General features: G+C 48.8%; 8 non-coding genes across 8 annotated transcripts; all 8 read right to left on the bottom strand.

Annotated features, from left to right (window-relative positions):
- Positions 1–1779: 1779 nt before the first annotated feature.
- Positions 1780–1851, bottom strand: TRNAP-UGG (transfer RNA proline (anticodon UGG)). Its single transcript has one exon. It is a non-coding gene; the product is annotated as a tRNA-Pro (tRNA).
- A 1807-nt stretch (positions 1852–3658) lies between these two features.
- TRNAP-UGG (transfer RNA proline (anticodon UGG)) lies at positions 3659–3730 on the bottom strand. The gene has a single exon. It is a non-coding gene; the product is annotated as a tRNA-Pro (tRNA).
- Positions 3731–5053: 1323 nt separating this feature from the next.
- On the bottom strand, positions 5054–5128 carry TRNAV-CAC (transfer RNA valine (anticodon CAC)). Its single transcript has one exon. It is a non-coding gene; the product is annotated as a tRNA-Val (tRNA).
- Positions 5129–5548: 420 nt separating this feature from the next.
- TRNAP-UGG (transfer RNA proline (anticodon UGG)) lies at positions 5549–5620 on the bottom strand. The gene has a single exon. It is a non-coding gene; the product is annotated as a tRNA-Pro (tRNA).
- A 1315-nt stretch (positions 5621–6935) lies between these two features.
- Positions 6936–7008, bottom strand: TRNAV-CAC (transfer RNA valine (anticodon CAC)). Its single transcript has one exon. It is a non-coding gene; the product is annotated as a tRNA-Val (tRNA).
- A 6020-nt stretch (positions 7009–13028) lies between these two features.
- Positions 13029–13100, bottom strand: TRNAP-UGG (transfer RNA proline (anticodon UGG)). The gene has a single exon. It is a non-coding gene; the product is annotated as a tRNA-Pro (tRNA).
- Positions 13101–14946: 1846 nt separating this feature from the next.
- Positions 14947–15018, bottom strand: TRNAP-UGG (transfer RNA proline (anticodon UGG)). Its single transcript has one exon. It is a non-coding gene; the product is annotated as a tRNA-Pro (tRNA).
- A 1315-nt stretch (positions 15019–16333) lies between these two features.
- Positions 16334–16406, bottom strand: TRNAV-CAC (transfer RNA valine (anticodon CAC)). The gene has a single exon. It is a non-coding gene; the product is annotated as a tRNA-Val (tRNA).
- Between the last annotated feature and the right edge of the window lie 677 nt (positions 16407–17083).

Here is a 17083-nt window from a genome sequence, read left to right as displayed (position 1 = left end):
GAATTGTCCTCAGCGTTTGCACCTCCCTTAGGATTCGAGGCCAAGAATGCCTATTCCTGAAGTTTGTTCCTGCCGCTGAAAGCCTTGTCGGTGTATGAGCCAAATGAATGCCCCAGTCGGCACGCTCTGACTGTCTTCACAGGTCTCCTCCTCATCCCGAAGGTTGGTGGCCCATTGACATCAGGGTGGAAGGTGCTTGCGATACACTGTTCCTTCCTTCCTTCCTTCCTTCCTTCCTTCCTTCCTTTATTCCTCTTATGCTGTTTATGTAATAAGAGGGGACGATACACAGAAGAGAGAAAGTGGCCCAACACACTAGACTAGCAGTCTTCTGATCAATCTGCAGCTGGCAAGGTGGGGGAGAGCCTTTATTTTGCACCTGCTGGGATCTGCATTGGCAGAAGCTCTGAGGGCTGGGCCTTTCCTTTTGCCTGTAAAAACAAAAAGCAGCCCTCCTCCCTCCAGCCCTGAGAGCATGGGCGTGACACTGGAAAAAGCAGCATCTCCCCTTTGGTAAAGATGACCATTGCACAGCTGCTCACTCAGAGCTCGATCGTGCTCGATCAGGCGAGATATATTTAGGTCACCAGCAAAGTCTGTTCTCTTTTCTTGCGTAGGGTGAGCATTCACAGAGCCCAGCTTCGTTGACAAGAGTGCAAAAGGTGTATACTAAAAGCTTTCTGCTTTACTTGAGCGCCATGGCCGTTATTATATTTTGGCTGCTCCAAGCAATCTCTGTCCAGCCGATGCAAATTTCCAGCTCAAATTTTCCCAGCACTCAAAAAGTCCCTCCTCCCGCCAGCTCTGCTTTCAGGAAGTTCAGCAGAAGCAGTCCAACTTCTGTTCCCACTTCAGAGGAAAAGCTTTCTCGGGCCAGAGAAAGCCAGGGAATCACTGTACCGGCAAGTGCATTTCTTACAACTGGTAATCCCTCAGAACACAGAAATGAAGAAGCTGTATATGAAAATGTATTATTTCTTTGGTACACTAACCTATGTAACTAATATGGACCATTTCAGAGGACGGAGCGGACCCAACTGTGATCCCAGAGACCCAAATACCCAGCAGTAGGGAAAATAAATCCTCTCTGTGCTCTGCAACATTACATACACAAAATGCAAGCGCGTACATTTTTTTATTGGCCCCATATACAGAATACATGTGAGGATGCTTGCCTTCCCAGTGTATTTCTCAAGCTCTTGAGAGCATATGCTATTTCCATGGGAACGCAAATAAGTTCATACTTTACATTTGTGTGTGACAAAAGGGGAAAAAAACTATTTTGTGTAAAATGCCAGCAGAGAGTGTTTCTGCCCGGTCTCGAACCGGGGACCTTTATAACCACTACACTACAGAAACAGCTGCTTGCTCACCTTTGTAGGGACTGGGAGAACAGGTGCAAAGGGCAGTGCAAGTGGACCTGCTTAAAGACTAATCAAATGCCTTGCGCCTGAAGCTCACACAATCCAGCCTAAAACATACGTCCTATCAAGCATGCGCACATATACAAGTATGCCAGCTGAGGGCCTATGCAGCGTACAGAGGGAAGGACATATTTCCACTTTGAGATCGGACGGCCAAAACTCACAAGCAAATCAAGGAATGTTACTGAGAGCTAACAGAGAACACAAAGTGCTTGTCGCAAGGACATGGCACGCAAAGAGGTTCAGGAAGTGAATTGTTCATCGACTACTGCTTACCGAGAAAACCAGAGAGTCTGTCCAATGAAAATAACATTGAAAAAACAAAAAAAAGGAGCTCAAGTTAACCACCTTGATTGGGCTCGTCCGGGATTTGAACCCGGGACCTCTCGCACCCAAAGCGAGAATCATACCCCTAGACCAACGAGCCACGGTCCTTTGAGTATTTGACGGAATTGTCCTCAGCGTTTGCACCCCCCTTAGGATTCGAGGCCAAGAATGCCTATTCCTGAAGTTTGTTCCTGCCGCTGAAAGCCTTGTCGGTGTATGAGCCAAATGAATGCCCCAGTCGGCACGCTCTGACTGTCTTCACAGGTCTCCTCCTCATCCCGAAGGTTGGTGGCCCATTGACATCAGGGTGGAAGGTGCTTGCGATACACTGTTCCTTCCTTCCTTCCTTCCTTCCTTTATTCCTCTTATGCTGTTTATGTAATAAGAGGGGACGATACACAGAAGAGAGAAAGTGGCCCAACACACTAGACTAGCAGTCTTCTGATCAATCTGCAGCTGGCAAGGTGGGGGAGAGCCTTTATTTTGCACCTGCTGGGATCTGCATTGGCAGAAGCTCTGAGGGCTGGGCCTTTCCTTTTGCCTGTAAAAACAAAAAGCAGCCCTCCTCCCTCCAGCCCTGAGAGCATGGGCGTGACACTGGAAAAAGCAGCATCTCCCCTTTGGTAAAGATGACCATTGCACAGCTGCTCACTCAGAGCTCGATCGTGCTCGATCAGGCGAGATATATTTAGGTCACCAGCAAAGTCTGTTCTCTTTTCTTGCGTAGGGTGAGCATTCACAGAGCCCAGCTTCGTTGACAAGAGTGCAAAAGGTGTATACTAAAAGCTTTCTGCTTTACTTGAGCGCCATGGCCGTTATTATATTTTGGCTGCTCCAAGCAATCTCTGTCCAGCCGATGCAAATTTCCAGCTCAAATTTTCCCAGCACTCAAAAAGTCCCTCCTCCCGCCAGCTCTGCTTTCAGGAAGTTCAGCAGAAGCAGTCCAACTTCTGTTCCCACTTCAGAGGAAAAGCTTTCTCGGGCCAGAGAAAGCCAGGGAATCACTGTACCGGCAAGTGCATTTCTTACAACTGGTAATCCCTCAGAACACAGAAATGAAGAAGCTGTATATGAAAATGTATTATTTCTTTGGTACACTAACCTATGTAACTAATATGGACCATTTCAGAGGACGGAGCGGACCCAACTGTGATCCCAGAGACCCAAATACCCAGCAGTAGGGAAAATAAATCCTCTCTGTGCTCTGCAACATTACATACACAAAATGCAAGCGCGTGCATTTTTTTATTGGCCCCATATACAGAATACATGTGAGGATGCTTGCCTTCCCAGTGTATTTCTCAAGCTCTTGAGAGCATATGCTATTTCCATGGGAACGCAAATAAGTTCATACTTTACATTTGTGTGTGACAAAAGGGGAAAAAACTATTTTGTGTAAAATGCCAGCAGAGAGTGTTTCTTCCCGGTCTCGAACCGGGGACCTTTCGCGTGTGAGGCGAACGTAATAACCACTACACTACAGAAACAGCTGCTTGCTCACCTTTGTAGGGACTGGGAGAACAGGTGCAAAGGGCAGTGCAAGTGGACCTGCTTAAAGACTAATCAAATGCCTTGCGCCTGAAGCTCACACAATCCAGCCTAAAACATACGTCCTATCAAGCATGCGCACATATACAAGTATGCCAGCTGAGGGCCTATGCAGCGTACAGAGGGAAGGACATATTTCCACTTTGAGATCGGACGGCCAAAACTCACAAGCAAATCAAGGAATGTTACTGAGAGCTAACAGAGAACACAAAGTGCTTGTCGCAAGGACATGGCACGCAAAGAGGTTCAGGAAGTGAATTGTTCATCGACTACTGCTTACCGAGAAAACCAGAGAGTCTGTCCAATGAAAATAACATTGAAAAAACAAAAAAAAGGAGCTCAAGTTAACCACCTTGATTGGGCTCGTCCGGGATTTAAACCCGGGACCTCTCGCACCCAAAGCGAGAATCATACCCCTAGACCAACGAGCCACGGTCCTTTGAGCATTTGACGGAATTGTCCTCAGCGTTTGCACCCCCCTTAGGATTCGAGGCCAAGAATGCCTATTCCTGAAGTTTGTTCCTGCCGCTGAAAGCCTTGTCGGTGTATGAGCCAAATGAATGCCCCAGTCGGCACGCTCTGACTGTCTTCACAGGTCTCCTCCTCATCCCGAAGGTTGGTGGCCCATTGACATCAGGGTGGAAGGTGCTTGCGATACACTGTTCCTTCCTTCCTTCCTTCCTTCCTTCCTTCCTTTATTCCTCTTATGCTGTTTATGTAATAAGAGGGGACGATACACAGAAGAGAGAAAGTGGCCCAACACACTAGACTAGCAGTCTTCTGATCAATCTGCAGCTGGCAAGGTGGGGGAGAGCCTTTATTTTGCACCTGCTGGGATCTGCATTGGCAGAAGCTCTGAGGGCTGGGCCTTTCCTTTTGCCTGTTAAAACAAAAAGCAGCCCTCCTCCCTCCAGCCCTGAGAGCATGGGCGTGACACTGGAAAAAGCAGCATCTCCCCTTTGGTAAAGATGACCATTGCACAGCTGCTCACTCAGAGCTCGATCGTGCTCGATCAGGCGAGATATATTTAGGTCACCAGCAAAGTCTGTTCTCTTTTCTTGCGTAGGGTGAGCATTCACAGAGCCCAGCTTCGTTGACAAGAGTGCAAAAGGTGTATACTAAAAGCTTTCTGCTTTACTTGAGCGCCATGGCCGTTATTATATTTTGGCTGCTCCAAGCAATCTCTGTCCAGCCGATGCAAATTTCCAGCTCAAATTTTCCCAGCACTCAAAAAGTCCCTCCTCCCGCCAGCTCTGCTTTCAGGAAGTTCAGCAGAAGCAGTCCAACTTCTGTTCCCACTTCAGAGGAAAAGCTTTCTCGGGCCAGAGAAAGCCAGGGAATCACTGTACCGGCAAGTGCATTTCTTACAACTGGTAATCCCTCAGAACACAGAAATGAAGAAGCTGTATATGAAAATGTATTATTTCTTTGGTACACTAACCTATGTAACTAATATGGACCATTTCAGAGGACGGAGCGGACCCAACTGTGATCCCAGAGACCCAAATACCCAGCAGTAGGGAAAATAAATCCTCTCTGTGCTCTGCAACATTACATACACAAAATGCAAGCGCGTGCCTTTTTTTATTGGCCCCATATACAGAATACATGTGAGGATGCTTGCCTTCCCAGTGTATTTCTCAAGCTCTTGAGAGCATATGCTATTTCCATGGGAACGCAAATAAGTTCATACTTTACATTTGTGTGTGACAAAAGGGGAAAAAAACTATTTTGTGTAAAATGCCAGCAGAGAGTGTTTCTGCCCGGTCTCGAACCGGGGGGACCTTTCGCGTGTGAGGCGAACGTGATAACCACTACACTACAGAAACAGCTGCTTGCTCACCTTTGTAGGGACTGGGAGAACAGGTGCAAAGGGCAGTGCAAGTGGACCTGCTTAAAGACTAATCAAATGCCTTGCGCCTGAAGCTCACACAATCCAGCCTAAAACATACGTCCTATCAAGCATGCGCACATATACAAGTATGCCAGCTGAGGGCCTATGCAGCGTACAGAGGGAAGGACACATTTCCACTTTGAGATCGGACGGCCAAAACTCACAAGCAAATCAAGGAATGTTACTGAGAGCTAACAGAGAACACAAAGTGCTTGTCGCAAGGACATGGCACGCAAAGAGGTTCAGGAAGTGAATTGTTCATCGACTACTGCTTACCGAGAAAACCAGAGAGTCTGTCCAATGAAAATAACATTGAAAAAACAAAAAAAAGGAGCTCAAGTTAACCACCTTGATTGGGCTCGTCCGGGATTTAAACCCGGGACCTCTCGCACCCAAAGCGAGAATCATACCCCTAGACCAACGAGCCACGGTCCTTTGAGCATTTGACGGAATTGTCCTCAGCGTTTGCACCCCCCTTAGGATTCGAGGCCAAGAATGCCTATTCCTGAAGTTTGTTCCTGCCGCTGAAAGCCTTGTCGGTGTATGAGCCAAATGAATGCCCCAGTCGGCACGCTCTGACTGTCTTCACAGGTCTCCTCCTCATCCCGAAGGTTGGTGGCCCATTGACATCAGGGTGGAAGGTGCTTGCGATACACTGTTCCTTCCTTCCTTCCTTCCTTCCTTTATTCCTCTTATGCTGTTTATGTAATAAGAGGGGACGATACACAGAAGAGAGAAAGTGGCCCAACACACTAGACTAGCAGTCTTCTGATCAATCTGCAGCTGGCAAGGTGGGGGAGAGCCTTTATTTTGCACCTGCTGGGATCTGCATTGGCAGAAGCTCTGAGGGCTGGGCCTTTCCTTTTGCCTGTAAAAACAAAAAGCAGCCCTCCTCCCTCCAGCCCTGAGAGCATGGGCGTGACACTGGAAAAAGCAGCATCTCCCCTTTGGTAAAGATGACCATTGCACAGCTGCTCACTCAGAGCTCGATCGTGCTCGATCAGGCGAGATATATTTAGGTCACCAGCAAAGTCTGTTCTCTTTTCTTGCGTAGGGTGAGCATTCACAGAGCCCAGCTTCGTTGACAAGAGTGCAAAAGGTGTATACTAAAAGCTTTCTGCTTTACTTGAGCGCCATGGCCGTTATTATATTTTGGCTGCTCCAAGCAATCTCTGTCCAGCCGATGCAAATTTCCAGCTCAAATTTTCCCAGCACTCAAAAAGTCCCTCCTCCCGCCAGCTCTGCTTTCAGGAAGTTCAGCAGAAGCAGTCCAACTTCTGTTCCCACTTCAGAGGAAAAGCTTTCTCGGGCCAGAGAAAGCCAGGGAATCACTGTACCGGCAAGTGCATTTCTTACAACTGGTAATCCCTCAGAACACAGAAATGAAGAAGCTGTATATGAAAATGTATTATTTCTTTGGTACACTAACCTATGTAACTAATATGGACCATTTCAGAGGACGGAGCGGACCCAACTGTGATCCCAGAGACCCAAATACCCAGCAGTAGGGAAAATAAATCCTCTCTGTGCTCTGCAACATTACATACACAAAATGCAAGCGCGTGCATTTTTTTATTGGCCCCATATACAGAATACATGTGAGGATGCTTGCCTTCCCAGTGTATTTCTCAAGCTCTTGAGAGCATATGCTATTTCCATGGGAACGCAAATAAGTTCATACTTTACATTTGTGTGTGACAAAAGGGGAACAAAACTATTTTGTGTAAAATGCCAGCAGAGAGTGTTTCTGCCCGGTCTCGAACCGGGGACCTTTCGCGTGTGAGGCGAACGTGATAACCACTACACTACAGAAACAGCTGCTTGCTCACCTATGTAGGGACTGGGAGAACAGGTGCAAAGGGCAGTGCAAGTGGACCTGCTTAAAGACTAATCAAATGCCTTGCGCCTGAAGCTCACACAATGAAGATTCCCCCTGCTAATAGCGCAGGGAGCTCTTGATTCTATTAAAGACAAGGAGGCGAGCATTATGCTTCATCTTCTTATTTATTTGCTCTCCAGCAGTTTCAACAAAATCAAACAAAAAGTCCATCTTTCTGATGGCTCAAAACATTTTTTTTTTTTTTTTTTCCAAAACTTCATTTCAAAACTCCATTTCCCATCATCCTAGGCCCTGAACCCCGTGTCCTGGTCACGTGACCTAGTCCTTCCTCTTCCTGTAAACCTCCTCTTCTTTGACTGCAATGCAACTGATAACGTAAACATCTCCTGAACTAACACTCGATCCTGGAGGTCTCTGAACTGTAGAACTGTGGAACGAATCTCTCGCCTCGGAACTGCGATCTCGATCCATGTTTCTTGAGCTCACTCAGCCGTTCTTCTGGTCCTCTCCTAAGATGGAAACAACAGAACATGTTAGGGCGGCGGATACACACCCTATTCTTGGGAAAATTGAATTTGTTATACACTCCGTACATGTCTGCACGTAATCACATCATTTCATATCATTCTCCCGTGTATCTCGGGTGGGAAATTAATGCTCGCCTCCTTGTCTTTAATAGAATCAAGAGCTCCCTGCGCTATTAGCAGGGGGAATCTTCATTCTATGTCAAGACGGAGGCGAGCATTATGCTTGTTCAAAGCTTCTTACCATAGCTTCTGCTAGTGTATTAATTGGCTTAAAATAAAACGTCCTAAACGTGTTATCACTCGCCCAATCGGCTGCTTTCAAAATATCTTGCAATGTCGCCCCTTGACGGATTGCTCTGGATGCCCCTGCTCCACGCACGGAATGGGCTCCAAACCTCGTCATGTCAATCCCTGCTAGGCTCATGACTTCTCTAACCCATCTCGCTATAGTGGCTGTTGCTACGCCCTTATGAGGTTTCCTGCGCGCTATTAGCAATTGCGTTGTCCCCGACGGTCTCAGCTCCGCCGTCTTATTTATATATTCTCTAATGCATGAGGCTACGCACCATTTCGGATGATCTTGCATGTATGGATTCGTTATTGATGAGGAGTCTGTTTTTGTCCTCCTGGCCAGATGAAAGGTCACACCGTCTGGCCCGTATACTATTCTGTCTACCTCCAATGCCCTGACGTCTGCAACTCTCCTGCATGAGATCATGCATAGAAGCATTGCTAATTTCTCTGATAGTCTTCCTAGCGATAGGTATCTATTACTGGGCCAGTCGGCTAATAAACGAAACACGACTGTCACGTCCCATAGCGATTTGTATCTCGGCTGCGGTGGCTTCCTGTATTTTATCCCTTTCAGGAGTCTAATTACTGCCACGTTCTCACCCACTGGAACTCCTTCAATAGGCAAATGGCCTGTAGATATCGCGGATCTATATACCCCTATCGTGCGGTAGGCTTTACCGTCCTGCAGAAGTTCCGCTAGGAAGTTCACGATCTCTACTAGAGGGGCAGAAACGGGATGAAAACCTCTTGACTTGCACCATCTAGCCCATCTGCCCCAAGCTGCATCGTAGCTCCTTCTAGTCGAGGGAGCCCATGATTCTGCGATGAGGCTCGCAGCTTGTGCTGAAATTCCCGGGAGATTCCAACGTCTCCTGCTATCTTGCACGCCATTAGCGGCATCTTCCCCTTCACTCTCAGAGGGTGATACGATCCAATTGGGTCCGTGAGGAGGCCTTCCTCCTGCGGCAACACTCGCGGGTGGTCCGCCATTAGTTCCATCAAGGCGGGAAACCAGACCTGAGATTTCCATATCGGAACTACTATGATCAGAATCACTCCTTCCTTGCGTACCTTCGCTAGCACTCTGCTTATCATTATGAAAGGAGGAAAAGCATATAGCGTTTGCCCTCTCCAGTCTTGCAGAAAGGCGTCCGTCCCCGCTGCTGCTGGGTCCGGTCTCCAGCTGAAAAACTTGCTCATCTGCGCGTTCAGTCTGGACGCAAACAGATCTGCGTGAAACGGTCCCCAGAGCTTCTCTATCCGCTGAAAAGTCGCTCTGTGTAGCCTCCAGTCGCTGGAGTCTGTGAGATGTCTGGAGTTCCAGTCCGCCACTACGTTCTGGGCGCCTGGTAGATATTCTGCCGTAACTGCCGTGCCCGACTCCAGACAGGAGTGCCAGAAGTCCTTGGCTATCTCCGCTAACAATCTGGACTTCGTCCCACCTAAATGATTTATGTACTTGACTGCTGAGATGTTGTCCATCTTCAGCAGTATGCATGAATTCACCTTGTCCTTGGTGAAAGCCTTGATAGCAAAAGAGCCGGCCAGAAGCTCCAGGCAGTTTATGTGTAGGTTGAGTTCCTCCGAGCTCCATCTGCCTCCCGTTTGGAGTTCTCCGCAACGGGCACCCCAGCCTGCCCTGCTGGCGTCCGATTCTATTATCATGTCCGGGCGGTCGCCGAAAATGGCTCTGCCGTTCCACGCCTCCATGTTCTGGAGCCACCACTCTAGCTCTGTTCGGGCTTCTTGGTCTAGCTGCACTAGCTGGTGATAGCCGAGCCCTTGCTGGAGGTGTCTTATTTTCAACCTCTGGAGCGCTCGGTAATGTAGGGGCCCTGGGAATATCGCTTGAATTGACGATGCGAGCAAGCCCACTATCCTTGCGATTGTTCGCAGAGATGCGGTCGGACTGGCGAGGCAGGTTCTTATTTCTCTCCGGATATCCCGAATCTTCCTGCTCGGCAGCTCCAGGGTCGCCGACCTGGTATCTATTATGAAGCCTAGGAACTCTATCCTCCTGGCTGGTATAGTTTCGGATTTCTCTTTGTTCACGAGAAAACCCAGAGACGTCAGTAGGTTCGCAACCCATCTGGTCTGATACTGCAGCGCCTCTTCGCTGCTCGCCATTATTAGGATATAGTCTAGGTATACGATGATCCGAATACCCTTCTCCCTGATTGCTGCTGCTACTGGTCTCATCAGTTTCGTGAATGCCCAGGGAGCGGACGCTAGTCCGAACGGCATCGTGGCAAACTGCCATAACTGCCCGTCCCAGTCGAAAGCTAGAAAGGGTCGGTATTCTCGATCCACTGGGACCGTAAGATAGGCGTCTTTCAGGTCTATTCTTGTGAGCCAGTCGCTCTGTCGGAGCGTGTCTCTGAGTTGGTGAGTCCCTTCCATCTTGAAGTGGTTGTAAACTACCCACTCGTTCAGGCCCTTCAGATTTATTACCGGCCTCGCTTTCTCTTTCCTGTGTACCAGGAACATATTGCTTATAAATTTCGGAGCTACGCACGGTTCGATGGCTCGTTTCTCTGCTAAACTCTGGAGTTCTGTTCGCAGCCGGTCTGCTTCTGCTCGCGCTGCTACTATCGGATTGGGGTTTTTGTACTGGATTGGGGTCTGTGTAAATTGAATGTGCAGGCCCTTGACTGACTGAAGCACCCAAGCGTCGCAGGAAAGCGCGCGCCAGTTCTCCCAGTACTTCGCTGTCCTCCCCCCTACCGCCGGATAAGCGGATGGTCTCACCTGTGGGGACGTATTGTCCTCTTCCCTGTCCTCTGCCTCGCCTTCCCCTGGGGAAGCGGCCTCTAGGTTGGAAGAAGGTGTCTGGCTTCTTATCTTCCCAGTATTGCGCTCTGTTCGATTGAGGCCTTCTGGCTGTCTGATAGCGACCGGTCGCTCGGCCTCTGTAGCGGCCGGTCCCTCCAAAAACCCTTCCGGGGAAGATCTTCCTAATGGAGGCTTGCGCTTTCTCTAATGAGGTGTAGGTTCCTACGAATCTCCCCATCTCTTTTCCGAAAGTCTCGCCGAACAGGAGTCCCTGCGCGGCCTCTCCTGCCTCGTAGGAGGATAGATCTCCTAATTTTTGGTCTATCTTCAATAGAAGTCCCCTTCTGCGCTCCGAGGAAATGGCGCAGTTCGCGTTGCCTAACAGGCAGATGGCTCTTTGGGCCCAGTTCGCTAGCACCTCCGGGTCGATCTCCTCTCCTGTATCTTTCGCTCGCTCTGCCAGGTCCATGATCTTGGCCAGAGGGCCTGCCAGATCCAGGACCTTCTCCTGGCAGCTCCTCCAGGAGCGATCGATCCCCTTCCTAGGGTCTCTGTTCGATTTCGCTACGAACGCTAGCATCTTTGGATCTAACTCCGGCGCTTCTGCTACCTTCCCTGGGAGTTCTGGTCTGGGGCATTCTGCCTTCATTCTTTGCCTCACTTCCTTATCTAAGGCCTTGCGCAGTCTCTGCGTCATGTATCGTGCCACCCTCGGAGACGGCACCCATTCTGACGATCTCGGGTTTCTAATCTCCTCGGGCTGGAACATATCTGAGGTTTCCTCCTCTAAATGATTCAGCTTTCTCAGTCTCTTTTTCGGAGGCGTTAAGCTCCCTTCGTCTCCGTGTTTATCTTCGTCCTCCTGCGAGGACGTCGGAAATTCTATGGGCTCCTCCTCTTGAGGGAACTCCTCTCCTGTATCTCCCATATTATCGTCCCCTGGGTAGGGGGTCATGAGGCTCGGCACCTCCGACTTGGCCATAAATGCTTCTCTGAGCCTATTGAAAGCGTCGGATGCCTCCGGGGCCTTAGGATTCGCCCCTTCCAGTTGGCCCGGGGGGTCAGAAGAGTTCGCGCTCTTCCGGGCCTTCGTACACCCCTGTGGGCTCTCCGGCATGGCCCTGGTGGACGTGCTTGTCGACGGTATGGTGCTTATGTCCTTCTGGCTTAGGAAAGTCTCAATTGTTAGCAGGCGGTCCTGCAGGGGTTTGACTCCTATAGCCACTGCCTCGATGAGTGAATTACCTAGCACGTCCTTGAAGCTCTGAGCCAGATCTTCCGATTGCGTGGCTTCCTGCTCCTCTTCACTCCACTCAAACTCGGCCATGATACGTGCTGGTAGGTGCCTGATAATACCTGATCGGTGTAAGGGCACGTCCACCTCTCACTCTTTTTCCTGAGGCTGCACCTGGCTGCGAAGCAGCTCTTTCAACTTTCAGCGGAAGCACTGAGTCTACAATTCGCTCTCGAGGCGTTCTCTGGTAACAGTATTGATATCACTCTGCGTGCCGATTTCTTCGGCTAAGCTCCGCCCCCGCGGGTGGGGGATGGGGAGGAGGGCTAACTTTCTCGCTCTTCACGAGGGTGGGGGACCCGCGTCCTCGCTGTCGGCGCGAGTGCGAGCCCCGGCCTCGCTGACCCCTGGAGTGCTGATAGTGCAGCACGGGGTCTAAACAAACTAAAGTAACGGATTTTCGAATCCTGGCTACGCTGCGCGATCCCTACGCGCTGCTCTGGTGATTGGTCATGAGAAACGCAATCTATTATCACTATACTCGGTAACCCCACACAAAAAACTGGCGGAAAAGCGCAGCTAAGTGAAAAGGGTACTTATCTCTTGGAGAGCAGGAAAAGAAGAGGAGGTTTACAGGAAGAGGAAGGACTAGGTCACGTGACCAGGACACGGGGTTCAGGGCCTAGGATGATGGGAAATGGAGTTTTGAAATGAAGTTTTGAAAAAAAAAAAAAAAAAAAAAAATGTTTTGAGCCATCAGAAAGATGGACTTTTTGTTTGATTTTGTTGAAACTGCTGGAGAGCAAATAAATAAGAAGATGAAGCATAATGCTCGCCTCCGTCTTGACATAGAATCCAGCCTAAAACATACGTCCTATCAAGCATGCGCACATATACAAGTATGCCAGCTGAGGGCCTATGCAGCGTACAGAGGGAAGGACATATTTCCACTTTGAGATCGGACGGCCAAAACTCACAAGCAAATCAAGGAATGTTACTGAGAGATAACAGAGAACACAAAGTGCTTGTCGCAAGGACATGGCACGCAAAGAGGTTCAGGAAGTGAATTGTTCATCGACTACTGCTTACCGAGAAAACCAGAGAGTCTGTCCAATGAAAATAACATTGAAAAAACAAAAAAAAGGAGCTCAAGTTAACCACCTTGATTGGGCTCGTCCGGGATTTGAACCCGGGACCTCTCGCACCCAAAGCGAGAATCATACCCCTAGACCAACGAGCCACGGTCCTTTGAGCATTTGACGGAATTGTCCTCAGCGTTTGCACCCCCCTTAGGATTCGAGGCCAAGAATGCCTATTCCTGAAGTTTGTTCCTGCCGCTGAAAGCCTTGTCGGTGTATGAGCCAAATGAATGCCCCAGTCGGCACGCTCTGACTGTCTTCACAGGTCTCCTCCTCATCCCGAAGGTTGGTGGCCCATTGACATCAGGGTGGAAGGTGCTTGCGATACACTGTTCCTTCCTTCCTTCCTTCCTTCCTTCCTTCCTTCCTTCCTTCCTTCCTTCCTTCCTTCCTTTATTCCTCTTATGCTGTTTATGTAATAAGAGGGGACGATACACAGAAGAGAGAAAGTGGCCCAACACACTAGACTAGCAGTCTTCTGATCAATCTGCAGCTGGCAAGGTGGGGGAGAGCCTTTATTTTGCACCTGCTGGGATCTGCATTGGCAGAAGCTCTGAGGGCTGGGCCTTTCCTTTTGCCTGTAAAAACAAAAAGCAGCCCTCCTCCCTCCAGCCCTGAGAGCATGGGCGTGACACTGGAAAAAGCAGCATCTCCCCTTTGGTAAAGATGACCATTGCACAGCTGCTCACTCAGAGCTCGATCGTGCTCGATCAGGCGAGATATATTTAGGTCACCAGCAAAGTCTGTTCTCTTTTCTTGCGTAGGGTGAGCATTCACAGAGCCCAGCTTCGTTGACAAGAGTGCAAAAGGTGTATACTAAAAGCTTTCTGCTTTACTTGAGCGCCATGGCCGTTATTATATTTTGGCTGCTCCAAGCAATCTCTGTCCAGCCGATGCAAATTTCCAGCTCAAATTTTCCCAGCACTCAAAAAGTCCCTCCTCCCGCCAGCTCTGCTTTCAGGAAGTTCAGCAGAAGCAGTCCAACTTCTGTTCCCACTTCAGAGGAAAAGCTTTCTCGGGCCAGAGAAAGCCAGGGAATCACTGTACCGGCAAGTGCATTTCTTACAACTGGTAATCCCTCAGAACACAGAAATGAAGAAGCTGTATATGAAAATGTATTATTTCTTTGGTACACTAACCTATGTAACTAATATGGACCATTTCAGAGGACGGAGCGGACCCAACTGTGATCCCAGAGACCCAAATACCCAGCAGTAGGGAAAATAAATCCTCTCTGTGCTCTGCAACATTACATACACAAAATGCAAGCGCGTGCATTTTTTTATTGGCCCCATATACAGAATACATGTGAGGATGCTTGCCTTCCCAGTGTATTTCTCAAGCTCTTGAGAGCATATGCTATTTCCATGGGAACGCAAATAAGTTCATACTTTACATTTGTGTGTGACAAAAGGGGAAAAAAACTATTTTGTGTAAAATGCCAGCAGAGAGTGTTTCTGCCCGGTCTCGAACCGGGGGGACCTTTCGCGTGTGAGGCGAACGTGACAACCACTACACTACAGAAACAGCTGCTTGCTCACCTTTGTAGGGACTGGGAGAACAGGTGCAAAGGGCAGTGCAAGTGGACCTGCTTAAAGACTAATCAAATGCCTTGCGCCTGAAGCTCACACAATCCAGCCTAAAACATACGTCCTATCAAGCATGCGCACATATACAAGTATGCCAGCTGAGGGCCTATGCAGCGTACAGAGGGAAGGACATATTTCCACTTTGAGATCGGACGGCCAAAACTCACAAGCAAATCAAGGAATGTTACTGAGAGCTAACAGAGAACACAAAGTGCTTGTCGCAAGGACATGGCACGCAAAGAGGTTCAGGAAGTGAATTGTTCATCGACTACTGCTTACCGAGAAAACCAGAGAGTCTGTCCAATGAAAATAACATTGAAAAAACAAAAAAAAGGAGCTCAAGTTAACCACCTTGATTGGGCTCGTCCGGGATTTGAACCCGGGACCTCTCGCACCCAAAGCGAGAATCATACCCCTAGACCAACGAGCCACGGTCCTTTGAGCATTTGACGGAATTGTCCTCAGCGTTTGCACCCCCCTTAGGATTCGAGGCCAAGAATGCCTATTCCTGAAGTTTGTTCCTGCCGCTGAAAGCCTTGTCGGTGTATGAGCCAAATGAATGCCCCAGTCGGCACGCTCTGACTGTCTTCACAGGTCTCCTCCTCATCCCGAAGGTTGGTGGCCCATTGACATCAGGGTGGAAGGTGCTTGCGATACACTGTTCCTTCCTTCCTTCCTTCCTTCCTTTATTCCTCTTATGCTGTTTATGTAATAAGAGGGGACGATACACAGAAGAGAGAAAGTGGCCCAACACACTAGACTAGCAGTCTTCTGATCAATCTGCAGCTGGCAAGGTGGGGGAGAGCCTTTATTTTGCACCTGCTGGGATCTGCATTGGCAGAAGCTCTGAGGGCTGGGCCTTTCCTTTTGCCTGTAAAAACAAAAAGCAGCCCTCCTCCCTCCAGCCCTGAGAGCATGGGCGTGACACTGGAAAAAGCAGCATCTCCCCTTTGGTAAAGATGACCATTGCACAGCTGCTCACTCAGAGCTTGATCGTGCTCGATCAGGCGAGATATATTTAGGTCACCAGCAAAGTCTGTTCTCTTTTCTTGCGTAGGGTGAGCATTCACAGAGCCCAGCTTCGTTGACAAGAGTGCAAAAGGTGTATACTAAAAGCTTTCTGCTTTACTTGAGCGCCATGGCCGTTATTATATTTTGGCTGCTCCAAGCAATCTCTGTCCAGCCGATGCAAATTTCCAGCTCAAATTTTCCCAGCACTCAAAAAGTCCCTCCTCCCGCCAGCTCTGCTTTCAGGAAGTTCAGCAGAAGCAGTCCAACTTCTGTTCCCACTTCAGAGGAAAAGCTTTCTCGGGCCAGAGAAAGCCAGGGAATCACTGTACCGGCAAGTGCATTTCTTACAACTGGTAATCCCTCAGAACACAGAAATGAAGAAGCTGTATATGAAAATGTATTATTTCTTTGGTACACTAACCTATGTAACTAATATGGACCATTTCAGAGGACGGAGCGGACCCAACTGTGATCCCAGAGACCCAAATACCCAGCAGTAGGGAAAATAAATCCTCTCTGTGCTCTGCAACATTACATACACAAAATGCAAGCGCGTGCATTTTTTTATTGGCCCCATATACAGAATACATGTGAGGATGCTTGCCTTCCCAGTGTATTTCTCAAGCTCTTGAGAGCATATGCTATTTCCATGGGAACGCAAATAAGTTCATACTTTACATTTGTGTGTGACAAAAGGGGAAAAAAACTATTTTGTGTAAAATGCCAGCAGAGAGTGTTTCTGCCCGGTCTCGAACCGGGGACCTTTCGCGTGTGAGGCGAACGTGATAACCACTACACTACAGAAACAGCTGCTTGCTCACCTTTGTAGGGACTGGGAGAACAGGTGCAAAGGGCAGTGCAAGTGGACCTGCTTAAAGACTAATCAAATGCCTTGCGCCTGAAGCTCACACAATCCAGCCTAAAACATACGTCCTATCAAGCATGCGCACATATACAAGTATGCCAGCTGAGGGCCTATGCAGCGTACAGAGGGAAGGACATATTTCCACTTTGAGATCGGACGGCCAAAACTCACAAGCAAATCAAGGAATGTTACTGAGAGCTAACAGAGAACACAAAGTGCTTGTCGCAAGGACATGGCACGCAAAGAGGTTCAGGAAGTGAATTGTTCATCGACTACTGCTTACCGAGAAAACCAGAGAGTCTGTCCAATGAAAATAACATTGAAAAAACAAAAAAAAGGAGCTCAAGTTAACCACCTTGATTGGGCTCGTCCGGGATTTGAACGCGGGACCTCTCGCACCCAAAGCGAGAATCATACCCCTAGACCAACGAGCCACGGTCCTTTGAGCATTTGACGGAATTGTCCTCAGCGTTTGCACCTCCCTTAGGATTCGAGGCCAAGAATGCCTATTCCTGAAGTTTGTTCCTGCCGCTGAAAGCCTTGTCGGTGTATGAGCCAAATGAATGCCCCAGTCGGCACGCTCTGACTGTCTTCACAGGTCTCCTCCTCATCCCGAAGG

Source organism: Ambystoma mexicanum, chromosome 2q (assembly GCF_040938575.1).
Source record: "Ambystoma mexicanum isolate Mex_15411 chromosome 2q, UKY_AmexF1_1, whole genome shotgun sequence".
NCBI classification, from domain to species: Eukaryota; Metazoa; Chordata; class Amphibia; order Caudata; family Ambystomatidae; genus Ambystoma; species Ambystoma mexicanum.
This window is presented reverse-complemented; position numbering and strand designations above follow the sequence as displayed.